This window comes from Anolis sagrei, chromosome 6, assembly GCF_037176765.1.
Source record: "Anolis sagrei isolate rAnoSag1 chromosome 6, rAnoSag1.mat, whole genome shotgun sequence".
In the NCBI taxonomy this organism is placed as follows: Eukaryota; Metazoa; Chordata; class Lepidosauria; order Squamata; family Dactyloidae; genus Anolis; species Anolis sagrei.
In genome coordinates, this window is record NC_090026.1 from 133,786,942 (window position 1) to 133,812,992 (window position 26,051).

At 47.2% G+C, this 26,051-nt stretch overlaps 1 protein-coding gene across 2 annotated transcripts in view; it reads left to right on the top strand.

Moving 5' to 3' along the window:
• Positions 1-1,521: 1,521 nt before the first annotated feature.
• The window catches only part of SLC4A2 (solute carrier family 4 member 2), an 80,609-nt gene continuing 56,079 nt past the window's right edge, over positions 1,522-26,051 (top strand). The window contains exons 1-2 of one of the 2 annotated variants that reach the window (XM_067470462.1): positions 1,522-1,632; positions 21,010-21,118. The gene's annotated coding sequence lies outside the window, so the exon portion shown is untranslated. The remainder of the gene's footprint in view (positions 1,633-21,009; positions 21,119-26,051) is intronic. The other variant, XM_067470463.1, reaches the window with a different exon arrangement.

Genomic DNA, 26,051 nt, shown 5'->3' on the forward strand with positions numbered 1-26,051 from the left:
CGCCACAAGGCCTGCTGCAGAGGGCTTATCGGGATGCCCCGCCTCCTCCTCTTGGCCCCGCCTCTCTCCCTAACCCTAATATTATTTAATAGGGAGGGAGGAGGCGTGGCCATTATTAATATTATTACTAATATTATTAATATTATTAATAATATTAAATAATATTAAATAATATTATTTAATAACAAAATAACAAATAAGAATAAAATAATAAATGTAATAAAAATAAAATAATAACTTTAATAAAATAATAAAATGTAATAATAATAATAATTTATTATTAGTATTACATTTTATTATTTTATTTTATTAATATTATTTTATTATTAATATATTTTATTTTTATTATATTATTATTATTTTATTACATTCATTATTTTATTATATTATTATTATTATATTATATTTTTATTATATTATTATTATTTTATTACATTCATCATTTTATTTTATTATTATTATTATTACTTTATTATTATTATTATATTTTATTTTTATAATTATATTATTTTATTACATTTATTATTTTATTTTTATATTATTATTATTATTATTATGTTTTATTATTATTATATTATTATTTTATTACATTTATTATTATTTTTTATTATTATTTTATTATATTATTATTTTATTGCATTTATTATTTTTATTATTTTGTTATTTTTATATTTTATTATTATTATATTATTATTTTATTACATTCATCATTTTAATGTATTTTATTACATTCATCATTTTATTTTATTACTTTTATTATTATTATATTTTATTTTTATTATTATATTATTTTATTACATTTATTATTTTATTTTTATATTATTATTATTATGTTTTTTATTATTATATTATTATTTTATTGCATTTATTATTATTATTATTTTGTTACTATTATTATATTATTATTATATTATTATTTTATTACATTTATTATTTTATTTTATTACTATTATTTTATTATTTTATTTTATTATTTTATTATTATTTTATTGCATTTATTATTATTATTTTGTTATTTTTATATTTTATTATTATTATATTATTATATTATTATTTATTACATTTATTATTTTATTATTATTATATTATTATATTTTATTCTTATATTATTATTTTATTGCATTTATTATTATTATTATTTTGTTATTTTTATATTGTATTATTATTATTATATTATTATTTTATTACATTTATTATTTTATTTTATTATTATTATTATTATGACTACTGCCCCGCCTCCTCTTCTTGGCTCCGCCCCTTTCCTCCACGTGGCCACGCCTCCTCAAGTCCCTAAAAAGTCCCAGGCCTGCCACAGAGTATTATGACTATTGCCCCGCCTCCTCCTCTTGGCTCCTCCTCTTTTCCCCCTTCACGTGGCCACGCCCCTTTCCCCTCTCTTCCTCCCCCTCCTCTAGGGGCGCGCACGTGTCCGCCGTCCCCTCCTCCTCCTCCGTGCGCGCGCCTGGCCTGGGCCTGCCCGCCTCCTTCCCTTCCCTTTGCGCATGCGCTGCCCTTCCTGAAGCCCAGAGCTGGCCAAGCCAGCCAGGCAGAGTGAGGCAGGCAGGCAGGCGGGCGCGCGCACGCGCAGGCACGCACGCAAGGGGTTCCCTCCATCGGCGGCGCTCCTGCTTGGTGAGTGAGTGACTGAGAGAGGGAGGGAGGGGCTTTGAGAGTGGGAGGGGGGCTTGGGGGAGAGGAGGGGAGGGGGCCCAGACCTCCCTTCGGCCTCTCCTGCGTCCAGAGGTGGAAAAGAGGGAGGGAGGGGCGCATCCCAGCGAGAGGGCACTCTGCACATGCTCAGGGGACCCCTGCAAATCCCACTCACCCCCACACCCCCATCCTCCCCCATCCCTCAAGGCCTTGGGAGGGAGCCTGGGAACCTCTGGGCGTGGCCCTCCCTCCCTCCCTCCTAGCCACGCCCTCCCCTGCCTTCCCACGAGGGATGGCGCAACCACCCCACACCCACACCCACTCCCCCCCCAGTTCTCAAGAATCTTGGAACTAGGAGGGACCCTCAAAGGGCATCCAGACTCGCCCCTTCCTTCCTTCTTTCTTTCCTTTCCTTCCTTCCTTCTTTCCCTTCTTTCCCTTCTTTCCTTCCTTCCTTCCTTCCTTCTTCCTTTCTCCTTTCCTTCCTTCCTTCTTTCTTTCCCTTCTTTCCTTCCTTCTTTCCTTCCTTCCTTCCTTCCTTCCTTCTTTCCCTCCTTTCCTTCCTTCCTTCCTTCTTCCTTTCCCTTCCTTCCTTCCTTCCTTCCTTCTTTCTTTCCCTTCTTTCCTTCCTTCCTTCTTCCTTTTCTTTCCTTCCTTCCTTCCTTCCTTCTTTCTTTCCCTCCTTTCCTTCCTTCCTTCCTTCCTTCCTTCCTTCCTTCTTTCCTTTCCCTTCCTTCCTTCCTTCCTTCCTTCTTTCCCTCCTTTCCTTCCTTCTTTCCTTCCTTCCTTCCTTCTTTCTTTCCCTTCCTTCCTTCCTTCCTTCTTTCCCTCCTTTCCTTCCTTCTTTCCCTCCTTTCCTTCCTTCTTTCCTTCCTTCCTTCCTTCCTTCTTTCCTTCCTTCCTTCCTTCCTTCTTTCCTTCCTTCCTTCCTTCCTTCCTTCTTTCCCTCCTTTCCTTCCTTCTTTCCTTCCTTCCTTCCTTCCTTCCTTCCTTCTTTCTTTCTTTCCCTTCCTTCCTTCCTTCTTTCCTTCCTTCCTTCCTTCTTTCCCTCCTTTCCTTCCTTCTTTCCTTCCTTCCTTCCTTCCTTCCTTCCTTCCTTCCTTCTTTCCCTCCTTTCCTTCCTTCTTTCTTTCCCTTCCTTCCTTCCTTCTTTCCCTTCCTTCTTTCCTTCTTTCCTTCCTTCCTTCCTTCCTTCCTTCCTTCCTTCTTTCCCTCCTTTCCTTCCTTCTTTCCTTCCTTCTTTCCTTCGGTAAAGCCTTCCCGACAGATGGCCACCCAGCCTCTGCTTGACATCCCACCAGGGAAGTCCAGCAATTTTTTTATTTATCGTGTCAGGAGCAAAACACAGTTGTATTGCATTTTTAAACAAACAAACCAACAATGAACCCACCCTTTTAAGGAGAGGCTGAGTGGTCATCTGTAAGGGATGGTTTGATTGTGCTTTCCCTGCTTCTTGGCAGAATGGGATTGGACTCGAGGATGGCCCACCAAGTCTCTTCCAACTATAGGATTCTATACAAAGCTGCAATTATATATAAGTATGTGTGCCATTGCTTAGTAGATGTCGGTCTGAGGCAAACCTCAGTGGGAGAAAGGTCTGTGAAAAGGCCTCACAGTGTGAGGTAAGCATTATGGGGTTGGACTGGATGGCCCTCCAGGTCTCTTCCAACTCTTCTAGGATTGTATACAAAGCTGCAGTTCTATATAAGCAGGTGTGCCTGTAACTTAGTAGCTGTCAGTCCGAGGTAAACCTCAGTGGGAGAAAGGTCTCAGTCTGTGAGAAGGCCTCACAGTGTGAGGAAAGCATTATGGGGTTGGAATGGGTGGCTCACTAGGTCTCTTCCAACTCTAGGACTCTATGAAAAGCTGTAGGTTAGTAGCTGTCGTTCTGAGGTAAACCTCAGTGGGAGAAAGGTCTCACTCTGTGAGAAGACCTCTCAGTGTGAGATAGGCATTACGGGGTTGGACTGGTTGGCCCAAAGGTCTCTTCCAACTTTCTAGGATTTTATGAAAAGCTGCCTTTCTATATAAGAAGGTGTGCCTGTAACCTTGTAGCTGTCAGTCTGAGGTAAACCTCAGTGGGAGAAAGGTCTCAGTCTGTGAGGAAAGCATTATGGGGTTGGACTGGATGGCCAAGTCTCTTCCAACTCTAGGACTCTACGAAAAGCTATAGCTTAGTAGCTGTCGGTCTGAGGTAAACCTCAGTGGGAGAACGGTCTCAGTCTGTGAGAAGGCCTCACGGTGTGAGGTAGGCATTATGAGGTTGGACTGGATGGCCCACCAGCTCTCTTCCAACTCTAGGATTCCATGAAAAGCTGTAGCTTAGTAGCTTAGTAGCTGTCGGTCTAAGGTAAACCTCAGTGGGAGTAAGGTCTCAGTCTGCGAGAAGGCCTCTCAGTGTGAGGGAGGCTTGATGGAGTTGGAAGGGATGGCCCACCAGGTCTCTTCTAACTAGGATTCTATGAAAAGCTACAGATCTTGGAGTCCTCGTGGACAACAGGTTAAACATGAGCCAACAATGTGATGTGGCGGCAAAAAAAGCCAATGGGATTTTGGCCTGCATCAATAGGAGCATAGTGTCTAGATCTAAGGAAGTAATGCTACCCCTCTATTCTGCTTTGGTTAGACCACATCTGGAATATTGTGTCCAATTCTGGGCACCACAATTCAAGAGAGATATTGACAAGCTGGAGAGTGTCCAGAGGAGGGCGACTAAAATGATCAAGGGTCTGGAGAACAAGCCCTATGAGGAGCGGCTTAGGGAACTGGGCATGTTTAGCCTGAAGAAGAGAAGGCTGAGAGGAGATATGATAGCCATGTATAAATATGTGAGAGGAAGCCACAGGGAGGAGGGAGCTAGCTTGTTTTCTGCTTCCTTGGAGACTAGGACACGGAACAATGGCTTCAAACTACAAGAAAGGAGATTCCATCTGAACATTAGGAAGAACTTCCTGACTGTGAGAGCCGTTCAGCAGTGGAACTCTCTGCCCCGGAGTGTGGTGGAGGCTCCTTCTTTGGAAGCTTTTAAACAGAGGCTGGATGGCCATCTGTCAGGGGTGATTTGAATGCAATATTCCTGCTTCTTGGCAGGGGGTTGGACTGGATGGCCCATGAGGTCTCTTCCAACTCTTTGATTCTATGATTCTATGATTCTACAGTTCTATATAAGCAGGTGTGCCTGTAGCTTAGTAGCTGTCGTCTGAGGTAAACCTCAGTGGGAGAAAGTTCTCAATCTGTGTGAAGGCCTCACAGTGTGAGGAAGGCATGATGGGGTTGGACTGGATGGCCCACCAAGTCTCTTCAAACTCTAGGATTCTATGAAAAGCTGTAGCTTAATAGCTTAGTAGCTGTCAGTCTGAGGTAAACCTCAGTGGGAGAAAGTTCTCAATCTGTGTGAAGGCCTCACAGTGTGAGGTAGGTGTTATGGAGTTGGACTGGGTGGCCCACCAGGTCTCTTCCAACTCTAGGATTACATGAATGAGCCCATTCATCTTGAAGTTTACCCTCGCCACCCCCTTCTTAGTACCACCCATTTCCCCAGGCAAAAAGACCCCATCCGATCCCTCCCGACAGACGTCCACGCAGCCTCTGCTTCCAAACCTGCAAGGAAGGAGATTCCAGTAGACTCAGTCCCGGGAAGTAGTAAATTCCTTCCTTTTCCCAAAGTTTCCACCCACGGCTCCATTGAGTCTGTCCTCCCAAATGACATACATCCCTCCCTGTTGACGTTCCTGTAGGGCAGGTGTGGTCAAACTTGGTCTCTGCAGGTGTTTTGGACTTCAACTCCCACCATTCCTGGCCTCAGGCCCCTTCCTTTCCCCCCTCAGCCGCTTAAGCGGCTGAGGGGGGAAAGGAAAGGGCCTGAGGCCAGGAATGGTGGGAGTTGAAGTGCAAAACACCTGCAGAGACAACATTTGCGCATACCTGCTTCAGGCCTAGCTTTAACGAAGCCGTGCTCCTGCCAATTGCACTCCTTCCAGACTGATTTAATGTCCTCACTCACTTAAGGAAACTATTTACATCCGCCCTGACCGATATCGTCGGATCTCCGTTGGCATGCCAGGACACCCTATCCATCAATCTGGACAATGGGAAACAATTCAAAAAGTGTTGCTAAACAATTTTGGCAAGGTGAGCGCCGCACGATCGGTTGGGACTGCCTCAAACCGTCTCCAACTGCGGCCCAAAGTGCAGATTTGGCAGAACCCGTTGGGCCCAAATATTTTGGATTTCCCAAAGTCTTGAAGGAAAGGGGAAGGGGCTTCTGATGGCCGGGGGCCACAACAGGGAAGGCCTGCTCCCATCTTTATTTATTTATCGTATCAGAAGTAAACAATGGGCACTGTTGTAATGTATTTTTTTAAAAAACACATACACAAAGTTTGCAAACTTAGCATTCTATTAAATATCCTCTGGTGTTGCATTGTGCATGTGGCCAGGCTCAGGCTGCATTGTAGTCAGTGGTCTGTGGTTTGCTCTTCCCCGCACTCGCATGTTGTGGACTCCACTTTGTGACCCTATTTCTTCAAGTTGGCTCTGCATCTCTGTGGTGCCAGTGCATAGTCTTTTCAGCACTTTCACAGTCGCCCAGGAGAGATGTTTTTTATCTGGTCTAAGCCATGGCTTCCTGGTTTTAGCCTGCCACTTTTGGACTCTTGCTTGCTTTGATACAAAACAGTATAAATAAACACACCAACTACAATCCTAAGCTACAGCACACCTGCTTATATAGAGCTGCAGCTTTGTATAGAATCCTAGAGTTGGAACAGACCATCCAGTCCTACCCCATAATGCCTACCTCACACTGTGAGGTCAGACTGAGACCTTTCTCCCACTGAGGTTTACCTCAGACTGATAGCTACTAAGCTACAGCACACCTGCTTATAAAGAACTGCAGCTTTTCATAGAATCCGAGAGTTGGAAGAGACCTGATGGGCCATCCAGTCTAACCCCATAATGCCCACCTCACATTGTGAGGCCTCCTCAGAAACTGAGACCTTTCCCCCACTGAGATTTACCTCAGACTGACAGCTACTAAGTTACAGGCACACCTGCTTATATAGAACTGCTACTTTTCATAGAATCTTAGAGTGGCTCATTCAGTCCAACCTCATAATGCCTACCTCACATTGTGAGGCCTTCTCACAGACTGAGGCCTTTCTCCCACTGAGGTTTGCCTCAGACTGAGAGCTACTAAGCTAGAGACACACCTGCTTATGTAGAACTGCAGCTTTGTATAGAATCCTAGAAGAGTTGGAAGAGACCTGGTGGGCAATCCAATCCAACCCCATAATGCCTTCCTCACACTGTGAGGCCTTCTCACAGACTGAGAACTTTCTCCCACTGAGGTTTACCTCAGACTGACAGCTACTAAGCTACAGGCACACCTGCTTATATAGAACTGAGTTGGAAGAGAGCTGGGGGGCCATCCAGTCCAACCCCTTAATGCCTACCTCACACTGTGAGGCCTTCTCACAGATTGAGACCTTTCTCCCACTGAGGTTTACCTCAGACTGGCAGCTTTTCATAGAATCCTCGAGTTGGAAGAGACCTGGTGGGCCATCCTGTCCAACCTCATTCTGCCAAGAAGCAGGAAAATCATATTCAAATCACCCCCGACAGATGGCCACCCAGCCTCTGCTTCACAACCTCCAAAGAAGGAGCCTCCCTCACACTCTGGGGCAGAGAGTTCCACTGTTGAACAGCTCTCACAGTCAGGAAGTTCTTCCTAATGTGTTGTTCTTATGATGCTCGATTGGGGTCTTGGGGTTCCTCTATCAATCTGGGAAGGGAAGGAGGGAAGGGTTAGGAAGCAGCTTCCCTTTTCCTGCTGCAATTCCCGATGTTTACATACATGACACACACTTACCCCCGCCCTCCCCTCCTTTGGCGGTCGGCCTGGCACCAGCGTTGGCTTCTTTCTGGCCTTGAGGGAAGACGCACTTTTAATTAAAGGCTTGGAAAGGACCGTCTTGGCTTTAACTCTTTGGGCATTTCGGAGCTCTTCTGAGTCACCTGAATTATTGAACAAGCTTTTATCTTCTGTCTCGTATTTATGGGCTGCAAGTTGGAATAGTTTGAATCGATTCATCTCTTTGTCACTCTGAGATCGGGCATGGTTGTTGTGTTGTGTCCTTCTGGATCAGGGCCAGTGGGCAGCCCACCTTTTCTCCGGCCACTGGCCAGAGTTGCGCCGGGCAAACATTTGTACTTGGAGGGCCTTTTGCTTTATGGCAGCGTTTCACAACCTGGGGGTCAAGACCCCTGGGTAGGTTGCAAGGAGGTGTCACAAGGGTCACCAAAGACTATCAGAAAACAGTATTTTCTGTTGGTTACGGCGCTCCATGCGGTCATGCTGGCCACATGGCCTTGGAGGTGTCTATGGACAACGCTGGCTCTTCGGCTTAGAAATGGAGATGAGCACCAGAGTCCCAGAGTCAGACATGACTGGACTTAATGTCAGGGGACAACCTTTACCTTTTACGGGGCTTCTGTGTGCCAAGGTAAAGGTAAAGGTTGTCCCCTGACATTAAGTCCAGTCATGTCTGACTCTGGGGTGTGGTGCTCATCTCCATTTCTAAGCCGAAGAGTGTGCCAAGTTTGGCCCAATTCTCTCGTTGGTGGGGTTCAGATTGTAGGTGAACTATAAATCCCAGCTACTACAACTCCCAAATGTCAAGGTCTCTTTTCCCCAAAATCCACCAGTGTTCACATTTGGGCATATGGAGTATTTGTGTCATTTGGTCCAGATCCATCATGTTTGAGTCTGGATCTAGGTGAACTACAACTCCAAAACTCAAGGCCAATGCCCACCAAATCCTTTCATTATTTTGTGTTGGCCATAGGAGTTCTGTGTGGGAAGTTTGGTCCAATTCTATCATTGGTGGGGTTCAGGTTGCTCTTTGATTGTGGGTGAACTATAAATCCCAGCAACTACAACTCCCAAATGTCAAGGTCTCTTTTCCCCAAAATCCATCAGTGTTCACATTTGAGCATATGGAGTATTTGTGTCATTTGGTCCAGATCTATCATATTTGAGTCTGGATGTAGGTGAACTACAACTCCAAAACTCAAGGCCAATGCCCACCAAATCCTTTCATTATTTTGTGTTGGCCATAGGAGTTCTGTGTGGGAAGTTTGGTCCAATTCTATCATTGGTGGGGTTCAGGTTGCTCTTTGATTGTGGGTGAACTATAAATCCCAGCTACTACAACTCCCAAATGTCAAGGTCTCTTTTCCCCAAAATCCATCAGTGTTCACATTTGAGCATATGGAGTATTTGTGTCATTTGGTCCAGATCTATCATATTTGAGTCTGGATGTAGGTGAACTACAACTCCAAAACTCAAGGCCAATGCCCACCAAATCCTTTCATTATTTTGTGTTGGCCATAGGAGTTCTGTGTGGGAAGTTTGGTCCAATTCTATCATTGGTGGGGTTCAGGTTGCTCTTTGATTGTGGGTGAACTATAAATCCCAGCAACTACAACTCCCAAATGTCAAGGTCTCTTTTCCCCAAAATCCATCAGTGTTCACATTTGAGCATATGGAGTATTTGTGTCATTTGGTCCAGATCTATCATATTTGAGTCTGGATGTAGGTGAACTACAACTCCAAAACTCAAGGCCAATGCCCACCAAATCCTTTCATTATTTTGTGTTGGCCATAGGAGTTCTGTGTGGGAAGTTTGGTCCAATTCTATCATTGGTGGGGTTCAGGTTGCTCTTTGATTGTGGGTGAACTATAAATCCCAGCAACTACAACTCCCAAATGTCAAGGTCTATTTTCCCCAAACTCCATATATGTTAGTATTTGGGCGTATTGAGTATTTGTGCCAAGTTTGGTCCAGATCCATCATTGTTTGAGTCCACAGTGCTCTCTGGATGTAGGTGAAGTACAACTCCAAAACTCAAGGTCAATGCCCACTAAACCCTTCCAGTATTTTCTGTTGGTCATGGGAGTTCTGTGTACCAAGTTTGGCCCAATTCTCTTGTTGGTGGGGTTCAGATTGTAGGTGAACTATGAATCCCAGCAACTACAACTCCCAAATGTCAAGGTCTATTTTCCCCAAACTCCACCAGTGTTCACATTTGGGCGTATTGAGTATTTGTGCCAAGTTTGGTCCAGAGCCAACATTGTTTGAGTCCACAGTGCTCTCTGGATGTAGGTGAACTACAACTCCCAACCTCAAAATCAATGCTCACCAAATCCTTCCAGTATTTTCTGTTGGTCATGGGAGTTCTGTGTGCCAAGTTTGGTTCAATTCCATTGTTGGTGGAGGTCAGAATGCTCTTTATTTGTAGGAGAACTATAAATCCCAGCAACTACAACTCTGAAATATCAAGGTTTATTTTCCCTAAACTCCACCAGTGTTCACATTTGGGCATATTGAGTATTCTTGTAGAGTTTGGTCCAGATCCATCATTGTTTGAGTACACTGTGCTCTCTGGATGTAGGTGAACTACAACTCCTAAACTCAAGGTCAATGCCCACCAAACCCTTCCAGTATTTTCTGGTGGCGGCATTAGGAAGGTTGGGAAACACTACCTTATGGGCTTTGGCGTGGCCGTGTTGTGAGGTCCAGCACTTGGAGACTGGCCTGAACTTCGGTGTGGGGAGAGCCAGTGGAGCGTGCCGCTCTTTGGCCGGAACCGATTTCCTCCTGCCGGCCGGCACTTGCCCGCAAAGACCGTTTGGGCAATCGCTGCCTCTCCCGTTGGCCGGGCAGCGGTCAGTCTGAGAGATGGTGGCCAAAGATTGCCCATAACAATGACCCCAGTGTGTGCATGCATGCATGTTCTCAAGGACTTGTGCAACCCTAGATTTGGCCATATATAAGGCAGTTCTCTTGGGTCCCAGAAGGACCTTTTCTCCCACTTCCTGTTTACTTCCTGTTTACTTCCTGGTTGAACAGAGGTCTCTCCTGGGCCCAGAATAGCCCCCCCCCCCAAAGTGGAATATGCAAATGCGGAATTGGGAGGGCGGGGCTTGTGCCCAGGGGAAAATGCATCCCCCCCCCCCCCATTTCTGTCCAGTGGAAACAGTGGGATATAAATAATAGATAATAACGTATTCCAAGGTCCAGCAACCTGGCATTGAATGGGAATGGCCATGCAGTCCATCCCCCTTCTGCCATGGAGGAAGGCACCATCTAATCCCTCCCAACAGATGGCCATCCAGTCTCTTGCTTCACAACCCCCAGAGAAGGAAATAGGTAAATAGGTAGAAAGATGGATGGATGGGTAGATAGGTAGATAGGTAGGTAGAATGCTAGAGGTTGGAGGGACCCCTAAAGGTAATGCAGTCCATCTCCCTTCTGCCATGGAGGAAGGCACCACCCAATCCCTCCCAACAGATGGCCATCCAGCCTCTGCTTCACAAGCTCCAGAGAAGGAGATAGGTAGGTAGGTAGGTAGGTAGGTAGGTAGAGTTTGGATGGACCACCAAAGGTCATGCAGTCCATCTCCCTTCTGCTGTGGAGCAAGGCACTACCCAATCCCTCCCAAGAGATGGACATCCAGCCTCTGCTTCAGAACCTCCAGAGAAGGAGATAGGTAGGTAGGTAGGTAGGTAGGTAGGTAGGTAGAGTTTGGATGGACCACCAAAGGTCATGCAGTCCATCCCCCTTCTGCCATGGAGGAAGGCACCATCTAATCCCTCCCAACAGATGGCCATCCAGCCTCTTGCTTCACAACCCCCAGAGAAGGAAATAGGTAGAAAGATGGATGGATGGGTAGATAGGTAGATCGGTAGGTAGGATGCTAGAGTTTGGAGGGACCCCCAAAGGTCATGCAGTCCATCTCCCTTCTGCCATGGAGGAAGGCACCACCCAATCCCTCCCAACAGATGGCCATCCAGCCTCTGCTTCACAAGCTCCAGAGAAGGAGATAGGTAGGTAGGTAGGTAGGTAGGTAGGTAGAGTTTGGATGGACCACCAAAGGTCATGCAGTCCATCTCCCTTCTGCTGTGGAGCAAGGCACTACCCAATCCCTCCCAACAGATGGACATCCAGCCTCTGCTTCAGAACCTCCTGAGAAGGAGATAGGTAGGTAGGTAGGTAGGTAGATAGGTAGATAGGTAGATAGGTAGATAGATAGAATGCTAGAGTTTGGAGGAACCACCAAAGGTCATGCAGCCAAACTCACTTCTGCTATGGATCAAGGCACCACCCAATCTCTCCCAACAGATGGTCATCCAGTCTCTGCTTCACAACCTCCAGAGAAGGAGATAGGAAGGTAGGTAGGTAGGTAGGTAGATAGATAGATATTGGAGGGACCACCAAAGGTCATGCAGTCCATCTCCCTTCTGCCATGAAGGAAAACACCATCCAATCCCTCCCAATAGATGGCCAACCGGCCTCTTCTTCACAATCTCCAGAGAAGGTTGATAGGAAGGTAGGTAGATAGATAGGTAGGTAGGTAGGCAGAATGCTTGTGTTTGGAGGGACCACCAAAGGTGATGCAGTCCATCTCCCTTCTGCTATGGAGCAAGGCACCATCCAATCCATCCCAACAGATGGCCATCCAGCCTCTGCTTCACAAGCTCCAGAGAAGGAGATAGGTAGGTAGGTAGGTAGGTAGGTAGGTAGGTAGAGTTTGGATGGACCACCAAAGGTCATGCAGTCCATCTCCCTTCTGCTGTGGAGCAAGGCACTACCCAATCCCTCCCAAGAGATGGACATCCAGCCTCTGCTTCAGAACCTCCAGAGAAGGAGATAGGTAGGTAGGTAGGTAGGTAGGTAGGTAGGTAGATAGATAGATAGATAGAATGCTAGAGTTTGGAGGAACCACCAAAGGTCATGCAGCCAAACTCCCTTCTGCTATGGATCAAGGCACCACCCAATCTCTCCCAACAGATGGTCATCCAGTCTCTGCTTCACAACCTCCAGAGAAGGAGATAGGAAGGTAGGTAGGTAGGTAGGTAGGTAGATAGATAGATAGATAGATAGATAGATAGATAGATACTGGAGGGACCACCAAAGGTCATGCAGTCCATCTCCCTTCTGCCATGAAGGAAAACACCATCCAATCCCTCCCAATAGATGGCCAACCGGCCTCTTCTTCAGAATCTCCAGAGAGGGTTGATAGGAAGGTAGGTAGGTAGGTAGGTAGGTAGGCAGAATGCTTGAGTTTGGAGGGACCACCAAAGGTGATGCAGTCCATCTCCCTTCTGCTATGGAGCAAGGCACCATCCAATCCATCCCAACAGATGGACATCCAGTCTCTGCTTCAGAACCTCCAGAGGAGATAGGTAGGTAGGTAGGTAGACAGACAGACAGACAGACAGACAGATAGATTGACAGACAGACAGACAGAATGCTAGAGTTTGGATGGACCACCAAAGGTGATGCAGTCCATCTCCCTTCTGCTATGGAGCAAGGCACCATCCAATCCTTCCCAATAGATGGCTGTCCAGCTTCTGCTTCAGAACCTCCAGACAAAGAGAGAGTGAGAGAAAGATTCTTAGAGTTGGAGGAGACCCCCAAAGGTCATGCAGTCCAGCCCCCTTCTGCCATGAAGGAAGGCACCACCCAATCCCTCCCGACAGATGGCCATCCAGCCTCTGCTTCATAACCTCTAGAGAAGGAGACTCCACCAGATTCCAAGGCAGAAGCATATTCTACAAGCAGATCTTCCTACTTCCAGGAAGTTCTTCCTAATGTTTAGGAGGGAGCGTAAGGACACGCTTGCGCCCGAGGGCTTTATCACATCAGCCCGTTATCTGGCAGCCATCGCATCCTTTAAGCAAACGGAAACATGCCGCCTGGGAATAATCTCCTTGGCTGCTTATCTCCAAGAGCGCTGCTGCGGCACTCCTGCTGCGTCTGCCTTGAGGCACGTTCCTGCTCTTGCGCCCCCGTTTGCCTTGCGCAGCGCATGCATGTGCCAGTGGGCCCATTTTGGTGCTCCTTGCAAGAGGAGGGCGCTGCCGCAACAGCCAAACACCGTGGCAGCACAATTGTGCAACGAGGGCAAAAACAAAACACCCTCATGTGATGAAAGTCCTGGAACAGCAGAAACGGAGCCGGCTCCCTCCTCAGCAGTGACATGGCCTCCTTCCAGATCCCGAGCGTGGCTCCCATGCCCCTCCTCACCTGCCCTTCTGCGGTGACCTTGCAGTTTGGAGGCCGATTCCTGGATTTGGGGGCGGCTTTGCAAAGCCTTTGGATAGAGCAGCATCCAGACTGTGGTACACAGAGCTCCTATTCTGCTGCAACCCCAAAAACTGAGGCCTTTCTCCCACTGAGGTTTCCCTCAGACTGGGAGCTACTAAGTTACAGGCACACCTGCTTATATAGAATTGCAGCTTTTCATAGAATCCTAGAGTTGGAAGAGACCTGGTGGGCCATCCAGTCCAACCCCATAATGCATTCCTCACACTGTGAGGCCTCTTCACAGACTGAGACTTTTCTCCCACTGAGGTTTACCTCAGACTGACAGCTACTAAGCTACAGGCACACCTGCTTATGTGGAACTGAGTTGGAAGAGACCTGGTGGGCCATCCAGTCCAACCCCATCCTTCTCACAGACTGAGACCTTTCTCCCGCTGAGGTTTACCTCAGACCGACAGCTACTAAGCTACAGGCATACCTGCTTATATAGAACTGCAACTTTTCATAGAATCCTAGAAGAGTTGGAAAAGATCTGGTGGGCCATTCAGTCCAACCCCATAATGCCTTCCTCACACTGTGAGGCCTTCTCACAGAATGAGACCTTTCTCCCACTGAGGTTTACCTCATACTGACAGCTACTACGTTACAGGCACACCTGCTTATATAGAACTGCAGCTTTTCATAGAATCCTAGAAGAGTTGGAAGAGACCTGGTGGGCCATCCAGTCCAACCCCATAATGCCTACCGCATATTGTGAGGCCTTCTCACAGACTGAGACCTTTCTCTCACTGAGGTTTACCTCATACTGACAGCTACTAAGCTACAGTACTTCAGCTTTGTATAGAATCCTAGAGTTGGAAGAGATTTGGTGGACCATCCAGTCCAACCCCAGAATGCCTACCTCACATTGTGAGGCCTCCTCACAGACTGAGACCTTTCTCTCACTGAGGATTACCTCAGACAACACCTACTAAGCTACAGTACTGCAGCTTTGTATAGAATCCTAGAGTTGGAAGAGACCTGGTGGGCCATCCAGTCCAACCCCATAATGCCTACCTCACACTGTGAGGCCTTCTCACAGACTGAGACCTTTCTATCACTGAGGTTTTTCTCAGACTGACAGCTACTAAGGTATGGGCACACCTGCTTATATAGAACTGAGTTGGAAGAAACCTGGTGGGCCATCCAGTCCAACCCCATAATGCCTACCTCACACTGTGAGGCCTTCTCACAGACTGAGACCTTTCTATCACTGAGGTTTTTCTCAGACTGACAGCTACTAAGGTATGGGCACACCTGCTTATATAGAACGGAGTTGGCAGAGACCTGGTGGGTCATACAGTCCAACCCCTTAATGCCTACCTCACACAGTGAGGCCTTTTCACAAACTGAGACCTTTCTCCAACTGAGGTCTCCCTCAGACTTACAGCTACTAAGGTACAGGCACACCTGCTTATATAGAACTGAGTTGGAAGAGACCTGGTGGGCGATCCAATCCAATCCCATAATGACTTCCTCACACTGTGAGACCTTCTCACAGGCTGAGACCTTTCTCCCACTGAGGTTTACCTCAGACCGACAGCTACTAAGCTACAGGCATACCTGCTTATATAGAACTGCAACTTTTCATAGAATCCTAGAAGAGTTGGAAAAGATCTGGTGGGCCATTCAGTCCAACCCCATAATGCCTTCCTCATACTGTGAGGCCTTCTCACAGAATGAGACCTTTCTCCCACTGAGGTTTACCTCATACTGACAGCTACTACGTTACAGGCACACCTGCTTATATAGAACTGCAGCTTTTCATAGAATCCTAGAAGAGTTGGAAGAGACCTGGTGGGCCATCCAGTCCAACCCCATAATGCCTACCGCATATTGTGAGGCCTTCTCACAGACTGAGACCTTTCTCTCACTGAGGTTTACCTCAGACCGACAGCTACTAAGCTACAGTACTTCAGCTTTGTATAGAATCCTAGAGTTGGAAGAGATTTGGTGGACCATCCAGTCCAACCCCAGAATGCCTACCTCACATTGTGAGGCCTCCTCACAGACTGAGACCTTTCTCTCACTGAGGATTACCTCAGACAACACCTACTAAGCTACAGTACTGCAGCTTTGTATAGAATCCTAGAGTTGGAAGAGACCTGGTGGGCCATCCAGTCCAACCCCATAATGCCTACCTCACACTGTGAGGCCTTCTCACAGACTGAGACCTTTCTATCACTGAGGTTTTTCTCAGACTGACAGCTACTAAGGTATGGGCACACCTGCTTATATAGAACTGAGTTGGAAGAAACCTGGTGGGCCATCCAGTCCAACCCCATAATGCCTACCTCACACTGTGAGGCCTTCTCACAGACTGAGACCTTTCTATCACTGAGGTTTTTCTCAGACTGACAGCTACTAAGGTATGGGCACACCTGCTTATATAGAACGGAGTTGGCAGAGACCTGGTGGGTCATACAGTCCAACCCCTTAATGCCTACCTCACACAGTGAGGCCTTTTCACAAACTGAGACCTTTCTCCAACTGAGGTCTCCCTCAGACTTACAGCTACTAAGGTACAGGCACACCTGCTTATATAGAACTGAGTTGGAAGAGACCTGGTGGGCGATCCAATCCAATCCCATAATGACTTCCTCACACTGTGAGACCTTCTCACAGGCTGAGACCTTTCTCCCACTGAGGTTTACCTCAGACCGACAGCTACGAAGGTACAGGCACACCTGTTTATATAGAACTGCAGCTTTGTATAGAATCCTAGAGTTGGAAGAGACCTGGTGGGCCATCCAGTGCAATCCCATAATGACTTCCTCACACTGTGAGGCCTTCTCACAGGCTGAGACCTTTCTCCCACTGAGGTTTACCTCAGACTGACAGCTACTAAGGTACAGGCACACCTGCTTATATAGAACTGCAACTTTTCATAGAATCCTAGAAGAGTTGGAAAAGATCTGGTGGGCCATTCAGTCCAACCCCATAATGCCTTCCTCATACTGTGAGGCCTTCTCACAGAATGAGACCTTTCTCCCACTGAGGTTTACCTCATACTGACAGCTACTAAGTTACAGGCACACCTGCTTATATAGAACTGCAGCTTTTCATAGAATCCTAGAAGAGTTGGAAGAGACCTGGTGGGCCATCCAGTCCAACCCCATAATGCCTACCGCATATTGTGAGGCCTTCTCACAGACTGAGACCTTTCTCTCACTGAGGTTTACCTCAGACCGACAGCTACTAAGCTACAGTACTTCAGCTTTGTATAGAATCCTAGAGTTGGAAGAGATTTGGTGGACCATCCAGTCCAACACCAGAATGCCTACCTCACATTGTGAGGCCTCCTCACAGACTGAGACCTTTCTCTCACTGAGGATTACCTCAGACAACACCTACTAAGCTACAGTACTGCAGCTTTGTATAGAATCCTAGAGTTGGAAGAGACCTGGTGGGCCATCCAGTCCAACCCCATAATGCCTACCTCACACTGTGAGGCCTTCTCACAGACTGAGACCTTTCTATCACTGAGGTTTTTCTCAGACTGACAGCTACTAAGGTATGGGCACACCTGCTTATATAGAACTGAGTTGGAAGAAACCTGGTGGGCCATCCAGTCCAACCCCATAATGCCTACCTCACACTGTGAGGCCTTCTCACAGACTGAGACCTTTCTATCACTGAGGTTTTTCTCAGACTGACAGCTACTAAGGTATGGGCACACCTGCTTATATAGAACGGAGTTGGCAGAGACCTGGTGGGTCATACAGTCCAACCCCTTAATGCCTACCTCACACAGTGAGGCCTTTTCACAAACTGAGACCTTTCTCCAACTGAGGTCTCCCTCAGACTTACAGCTACTAAGGTACAGGCACACCTGCTTATATAGAACTGAGTTGGAAGAGACCTGGTGGGCGATCCAATCCAATCCCATAATGACTTCCTCACACTGTGAGACCTTCTCACAGGCTGAGACCTTTCTCCCACTGAGGTTTACCTCAGACTGACAGCTACTAAGGTACAGGCACACCTGCTTATATAGAACTGCAGGTTTTCATATAATCCTAGAAGAGTTGGAAAAGATCTGGTGGGCCATTCAGTCCAACCCCATAATGCCTTCCTCATACTGTGAGGCCATCAAAGCCTCCAAAGAAGGAGCCTCCACCACACTTCAGGGCAGAGAGTTCCACTGCTGAACAGCTCTCTCTCATAGTCAGGAAGTTCTTGTATGCCTCTCTGAGTCCACTTTGGAGTGAGAAGGGCGGCATATAAATCTCATAAATACATAAATAAATAAATCAGGTTCATAAGGGCGGGGGACAGGATTGCATTGGACCCCCCCCTCCCCTTAAATCCCTCTCATTGGTTCCTTGGTGGGTCAGTCCGGCTGGACTCTGGATCCCAAGGAAGATTGGGGTGCCCCTCTCCCTTTGCATTGAGGTGCATCGGAGGAGGAGGAGGAGGAAGAGGGTCTTTGGGCAGGAGAGGGGCCATCTTCCTCCTGCAGCCCCCCCCCCCCCCCAAACCTCCTTCAACCCAGAGTCTCCGTCCGGCCTCCCTCTTCAATGATTTTGAGCATTTGTTTTGAGCGGCTGCCAGATTTCTGGGGCCTCTTGGAATTCTCTCCTCCTTCCTGCCTGTCCCCGGCGCTCTTGTTTTCCTTCTTTTCTTTCCTTCTTTCTTTCTTTCTCTCTTTCTTTCTGGGGGATTTCAGGACCCTCGGAGCCTGAACGCCATCCAAAACCAGGAATGCAACCGGACCCCTCCCTGGAGCGTCCACCTCTTCCTCGGGCCTTCTGTCCATGCTCAGGAGGGGCCAATCTTGCAATCCGTGCGTGCCCGAACACAGACGCCCTTGAGCGCAGAACCTCTCGGAGGGGCACGCAGCCCTGATTAGGCCCAAGTCAAACACCGGCTGAGCCCACGGAGGAGATTAGGAGGCCCTTCAAAGGAGGCCGGGGCCCTTTGCAGTGGCCGGAGTGGGGGGGGGGGGGTTGGGGGGGCAGGCTCACCTTATCCAGCCAGATAACAGGTGGAGGGAGGCAGCGCAAGGACGGGCTCTCAAGGGCACGCAGGGCACAGAGTTGGACCGTTTTTGCATTGTCGTAAACCTGGGGAGGGCCCCTGAAGGGCTTTGGGAAGGGGCCCCACAATGGGGTATGCATTGCCCCTCCTTGGGTTGAAAGGATGCCCCATTGACGAACATTAGGAAGAGTTTCCAGGTGGAAGGAGGGCTTTTCTGCAGCAGAATCCGCTTCTGCCTGGGAGTCAGTCCAGGGGAGTCTCCTTTGGGGGGAGTTCTGAAACAGAGACCTGGCGGCCATCTGCCGGGAGGGCTTGGGTGGTGCCTTCCTGCTTGGCAGAAGAGTCTGGACTGGATGACCTTTGGGGCCCCTTCCAACTCCAAAGGTAAAGGTTTCTGGTTTGTTCTAGGTTTTTCCAGACTATATGGCCATGTTCTAGAGCAGGGGTCAGGAACCTTCGGCCCTCCAGGTGTGATGGACTTCAACTCCCAGAATTCCTTGAGGCTCGGCATTCGCCCCAAAGGCTTACCTTGGCCTCAAGGAATTGTGGGAGTTGAAGTCCACCACACCTGGAGGGCCGAAGGTTCCCCATGCCTGTTCTAGAGGCATATTTTCTCCTGACGTTTCGCCTGCATCTATGGCAAGCATCCTCAGAGGTAGTGGGGTCTGTTGGAACTAGGAAAAAGGGTTGATATATCTGTGGAATGATGACCAGGGTGGGGCAAAGGACTCTTGTCTACTGGAGCTAGGGGAGAATGTTTCAACTTACCACCTTGATTAGCATATAATGGCCTGACAGTGCCTGGAGCACACTTTTGTTGAGAGGTGATTAGATGTCCTTGTTTGTTTTCGGGCTATATGGCCATGTTCTAGAGGCATTCTCTCCTGACGTTTCACCCGCATCTATGGCAAGCATCCTCAGAGGTAGTGAGGTCTGTTGGAACTAGGAAAATTGGGTTTATATATCTGTGGAATACCCAGGGTGGGACAAAGGACTCTTGTCTGCTGGAGCTAGGTGTGAATGTTTCAACTTACCACCTTGATTAGCATATAATGGCCTGACAGTGCCTGGAGGAATCTCTAAAATTACAACAGCAAAACAACAGAGAGTAAACAATCAGGCACATCTAATCACCTCTCAACAAAAGATTCCCCCAGGCACTGCATGCATTATTTTGAGTCGCCTGAGGGCTGAGAAAAGCAGCATATAAATAAAGTAAATAAATAATAAATACATTATTTGCAGATACATCACAAAGTCCTAAACGTGTGATCCAATACAACAGCCAGCAGAGTAGCCTGGTTTGCTGTGGACCCGTCGTGTTGCGCATCAAATAATAATAATAATAATAATAGTGATTGGCACACTGGGTGCAGTGCCTAGAGACCTTGGCCTGCACTTAAAAACAATTGGTGCTGACCAAATCCCCATCTGCTAGCTGCAAAAGGCCACCTTACTGAGATCGGCACGCATTATTCGCCGATACATCACACAGTCCTAGACACTTGGGAAGGGTCCGATGTGGGATCCAATTCAACAGCCAGCAGAGTGACCTTGTTTGCTGTGGACTCATCTTGTTGTCTTTCAAATAATAATAATAATAATAATAATAATAATAATAATAATAATAATAATAAAGCATTTGACTCACTGCCACATTGTTGGATCATCAAATGTCTAGATGTCATTGGGGTTTGTGAAAATATTAGAACAAGCCAGTAAAGGTGGTCCCAGTGGTGACTGGTACGCTGGGTGCAGTGCCTGAAGACCCTGGCCTGCAATTGGCGCTGACAAAATTGCCACCTGCCAGCTGCAAAAGGCCACCTGACTCGGATCTGCACACATTATATGCTGATACATTACACAGTCCTACACACTTGGGAAGTGTCCGACGTGTGATGCAATACAACGGGCAGCAGAGTGACTTTGTTTGCTGTGGACTCATCTTGTTGTGTTTCCAATAATAATAATAATAATAATAATAATAATAATAATAATAATAATAATAATAATGCAGTGATTCTACTTTCCTGCCTGGCAGAAGGGGGCTGGACTGGATGGCCTTTGGGGTCCCTTCCCACTCTCGGGTCCAGTGTGGCCCCTCCCTCACTTACCCCAGCCTTGGGGGGGGGTGTCCTGGGTGGGAGAGGGGGCAGCCATTGCACCACAAGGATGAGCAAGAGAATGGAGTGAGTGACCTCCTTCTCTCCCTGCGCCCCCTCTTTCCCAGCCTCCCCCCGGAATGGCCTGCCCTGAACTGCCTTCTGCCTTTCCGTCCACACTGAGCGCTGGAGACTCGGCCGGCCCTTGAACTCTTGACCCTCCATGAAGAGCCGCAGGTGAGTCAGACGGGCATCTGCAGCTGGACTGCAAGGGTGTGTGTGTGTGTGAGTGTGTGTGCATGACCCCTGATGCTGTGTTTTGGGGTGATGGGAGGGTCTATCCGCCTGGAAGGGGTGTCTGTTTGTCTGCTGCCCCCTCCTCACTTTAAGGAGATCCTTTCACTGCAAACCAAGGCCGAAAGATGTTCCGAAAGATGACCCTTCTTTCTCTCCCCCCCCCCAAATGCACCATGCCTTTCTCATGGCGGGGGGGGGGAGAGATTCTGGGGGGTCTGCCTTGCCTTTTGCAAGAGGGGCCAGACTGGATGCCCTTAGTTTGCCTGCAACTTTGTGGCTGGCATCCGGAAGCCTGCTGCTGCCTCTCTGCCAGGCCCACCTTGACCGGTCAGTCAGGGAGCATGTGCCCGTGTGCCTGCGCATGCCCCTCTGACCTGGCCGCAGGTACAGAGGTGACGCTCAGCAACACACAAGTGCCCCCCTTCCTCCCCCCCCCCCCCGCCCCCCACCGCCGTGCTTCCGGCCTCAGCAGCCTCTCCGCTCATTAGCCGGCCCCTCGTGGCGCCGGTGCCTTTGGTGTCGGCGGGAGACTTGTCCGGTGGCCAGGAAGGTCTGGCGGGGCGCAAGGGGAGGGGGTGAAGGGGGGTGGGCCTCTCCCCTTCCCTCCCCCTCCTTCCCTGCCTGGTGCCAGGCTGGCTCCAGAAGCTTCCAGGCTTCCCTCTTGGACGGTCCAGACCCTTCCCAAGACCATCCACGCAGATGCCGGTCAAGGGGTCAAGAGCCAAGGGCAGCACGAGACCTTTGCTCTACATCATAGAACCATTAGAATCTATGTAATGTTAGTTTGTGGGATGAACAGAACTCAAAATCCACTGGACGAATTGACTCCAAAGTTGGACACAAGACACCTAACAATCCAATAAGTGTCCATCACCCATAAACACACACATACGCACACGCACGCACACAAAACCCCAGTGGAGCAGATTTAAAAAACCCCAAAGTACACATACACTCATATACATATGCACATGCACACATTCATACACACACACACACGTATATATATGCACAAACACACACAAATATACACACATACACACACACACATATACACATACACTCATATACATATGTACATGCACACATTCATACACACATATATACACCTACACTCATATACATATGCATATGCACACATTCATACACACACACACGTATATATATGCACAAACACACACAAATATACACACATACACACACATATATACACGTACACTCATATACATATGCATATGCACACATTCATACACACACACGCATATATATGCACAAACACACACAAATATACACACATACACACACACATATATACACATACACTCATATACATATGTACATGCACACATTCATACACACACAAACACAAATATGCACAAACACAGACAAATATACACATATGCACACATTCATACACACACACATATATACACCTACACTCATATACATATGCACATGCACACATTCATACACACGCATGTATATATATATATGCACAAATATACACATATGCACACATACATATACATATTACACACATATATACACATGCACACACACATATATACACATACATATATACACACACAGATATGCATATAGACAAGCACACACATATACACAATATGCATGTACACATATAAACACACAAATACACACACATATACACACACACACATATATACACCCACACATATATACGCAAACACACATATATATACACAAATATACACACACATATATATATACACAAAATCCCAGCGGAGCAGACTTCAAAACCCAAAAAATACACTATGTATGCATATACACATACACTCATATACATATTCACATGCACACATTCATACACACACACATATATAATATATATATGCACAAACACACACAAATATACACATATACACACATGCATATACATACACACATATATACACATGCACACACACACATATATATACATACATACATACATATATACACACAGATATGCATATAGACAAGCACACATATACACAATATGCATGTACACATATAAACACACAAATACACAAACATATACACACACACACATATATACACCCACGTATACATATAAGCCAACATACATATATACACATATATACACACACAAAACACATGTACAGAGATTGGGCCACAGCAACGCGTGGCAGGGGACGGCTAGTAATCTATATAAATACAAATGTCATGTTTGTTTGTGGGATTAACACAACTCTAAAACCGCTGGATGAATGGACACCAAATTTGGACACAAGACACCTCTCAGGCCAACAAGTGACCATCACTCAGAAAAACACTGGCAAACACAGCAGAAGGGACTTAAAAAGCACATGCGCAACACATGCGCAACATCATACACACACACACGAAGCACATACACAGACTGGGCCGCAGCAATGCATGGCAAGGGATGGCTAGTTCTACACAGTTGCATAGGACATACGGGATGCGTAGCAAAGATAGGCAACAAGCATGTGGTCAGAGAGGGGTCCTTCTGAGCGACTGCCCTTTGACTTTGCCCTTTCCTTTGCCCCCTTCTTCCTTCTTCCTGGGTTTCCTGACTGGGTGCTGACCTCAGAGTCCTGCTGCCCCCCCCCCAAATATACCTGGTGGTCTTCCTCCTTCCACCCACCCACCTGAAGGCCCCTGCTGTGGTCAATCCTGTAGTGTCCAGCTCCAGACCCTTCCTGAGCCCATCCAGAGAGACTCCGTCCAAGTGGGCAAGTGTCCATTAGTGTCCAGTCAGTGCCCAGAGGCGAGGGCGGCATGGGGGGTCCACGGAGGGACGGCCTGCAGGACATTGGAGGGGTCTTGGGGAAGGTCTGGCCGGCCGGCACCCCTCCCTCTCCTTTTGTGCAACGCTGCGGTCAGGTCAGGGGCCGGGCAGGGCAATCACCTCCGGTCAGGGCCGTGGGGAGGGGTCAAGGCGGCAACCCTGGCATTAGTGGGATGTGGTCTGCCACTGGGGCCTAGTCCACTCCCTTTGTGCGCATTTGGGGGCAGGTGGGGGGCTGTAATTGGCCTTGATGGGAGTGTGTGGTTTGTGCGGGGGGGGGCAGAGGGATCCTGCCCCCACCCACAACAATTACCCACACCCACTGCCTTCCCCATGGAAGAAAAGCATTTCCCTGTCAGTCCTTTGAGCTATTTGAGGGTGAATGCTTTATTGTGGTTCCCCTGAAGACCCCCCCCCCCCCCAATATTGTAAAGGCCCCAGTTGCAGGTGAAGGGTGACTCTTCCCCCCCCCCCCCCCAAATATTCAGTGGGGCGCCATCGGAATGCGGTTCCGTTCACTGTTGGCCTCTTGCAAGACCGTCTCCGGGGTGTTTTGTTTGTTTGTGTGTGTGTGTGTGTGTATAAGGGTGGGTTGTCCTACCTGTCCGAAAGGGGCGTGCCCTCAACCCCCCCCCCCACCTGGGGATCCAGACCCCTCTAGGGTCAGCTTGGAATGGGGTGATTTGGCCTGGGGAGGGAGGGGCCTAGCAATAAAGCAACAAGTCTTGCTGCTGACCCCCCCCCCCATATCCCCCCCCCCCAAGGTCTTGGCTTTCCTCAAAGGGGTCCTGAAAGGGAGATTTGGGGTGCCTGTGTTTTGCTCTTCCTCGCTGGCAAACGTGGAATCCTCAGTGGCACAATGAGTTAAAGCCTTGTGCCAGCAGGAATGATGACCACAAGGTCGGTGGTTTGAATCTGAGGAGCAGGGTGAGCTCCTGTCTGTCAGCTCTAGCTGGGTGAGCTCCTGTCCATCAGCTCTAGCTTCTCATGCATAGACATGAAAGAAGCCTCCCATGGCTTGGTAAAATATCAAAACATCTGGGCAATGTCCCCTGGGCAACGTCCTTGCAGACAGCCAGTTCTCTCCCACCAGAAGCGACTTGCAGTTCCTCAAGTCACTCCCACCAGAAGTTTCTCAAGTCACTCCTGACCCAAGAAAAAATATATTAAATTATATTATATTAATCCCCTGGGCAACCTCCTTGCAGACAGCCTATTCTCTCACACCAGAAGTGACTTGCAGTTTCTCAAGTCGCTCCTGATCCGAGAAAAAAATTATATTATATTATATTATATTATATTATATTATATTATATTATTATATTGATCCCCTGGGCAACGTCCATGCAGACAGCCAATTCTCTCACACCAGAAGTGACTTGCAGTTTCTCAAGTCGCTCCTGATCCAAGAAAAAAATTATACTATATTATATTATATTATATTATATTATATTATATTATATTATATTATTATATTAATCCCCTGGGCAACCTCCTTGCAGACAGCCAATTCTCTCACACCAGAAGTGACTTGCAGTTTCTCAAGTCGCTCCTGATCCGAGAAAAAAATTATATTACCGTATATAAGACGACTGGGTGTATAAGACGACTCCCAACTTTTCCAGTTAAAATATAGAGTTAAGACGACTCCCATGCATAAGACTACACCCGCGTATAAGACGACCCCTGACTTTTGAGAAGATTTTCTTGGATTAAAAAGTAGTCTTATACACCAGAAAATACTGTATATTATATTATATTATTATATTATATTGATCCCCTGGGCAACCTCCTTGCAGACAGCCAATTCTCTCACACCAGAAGTGACTTGCAGTTTCTCAAGTCGCTCCTGATCCAAGAAAAAAATTATATTATATTATATTATATTATATTATATTATTATATTATATTGATCCCCTGGGCAATGTCCTTGCAGACAGCCAATTCTCTCACACCAGAAGTGACTTGCAGTTTCTCAAGTCGCTCCTGTTCCGAGAAAAAAATTATATTATATTATATTATATTATATTATTATATTATATTGATCCCCTGGGCAACGTCCTTGCAGACAGCCAATTC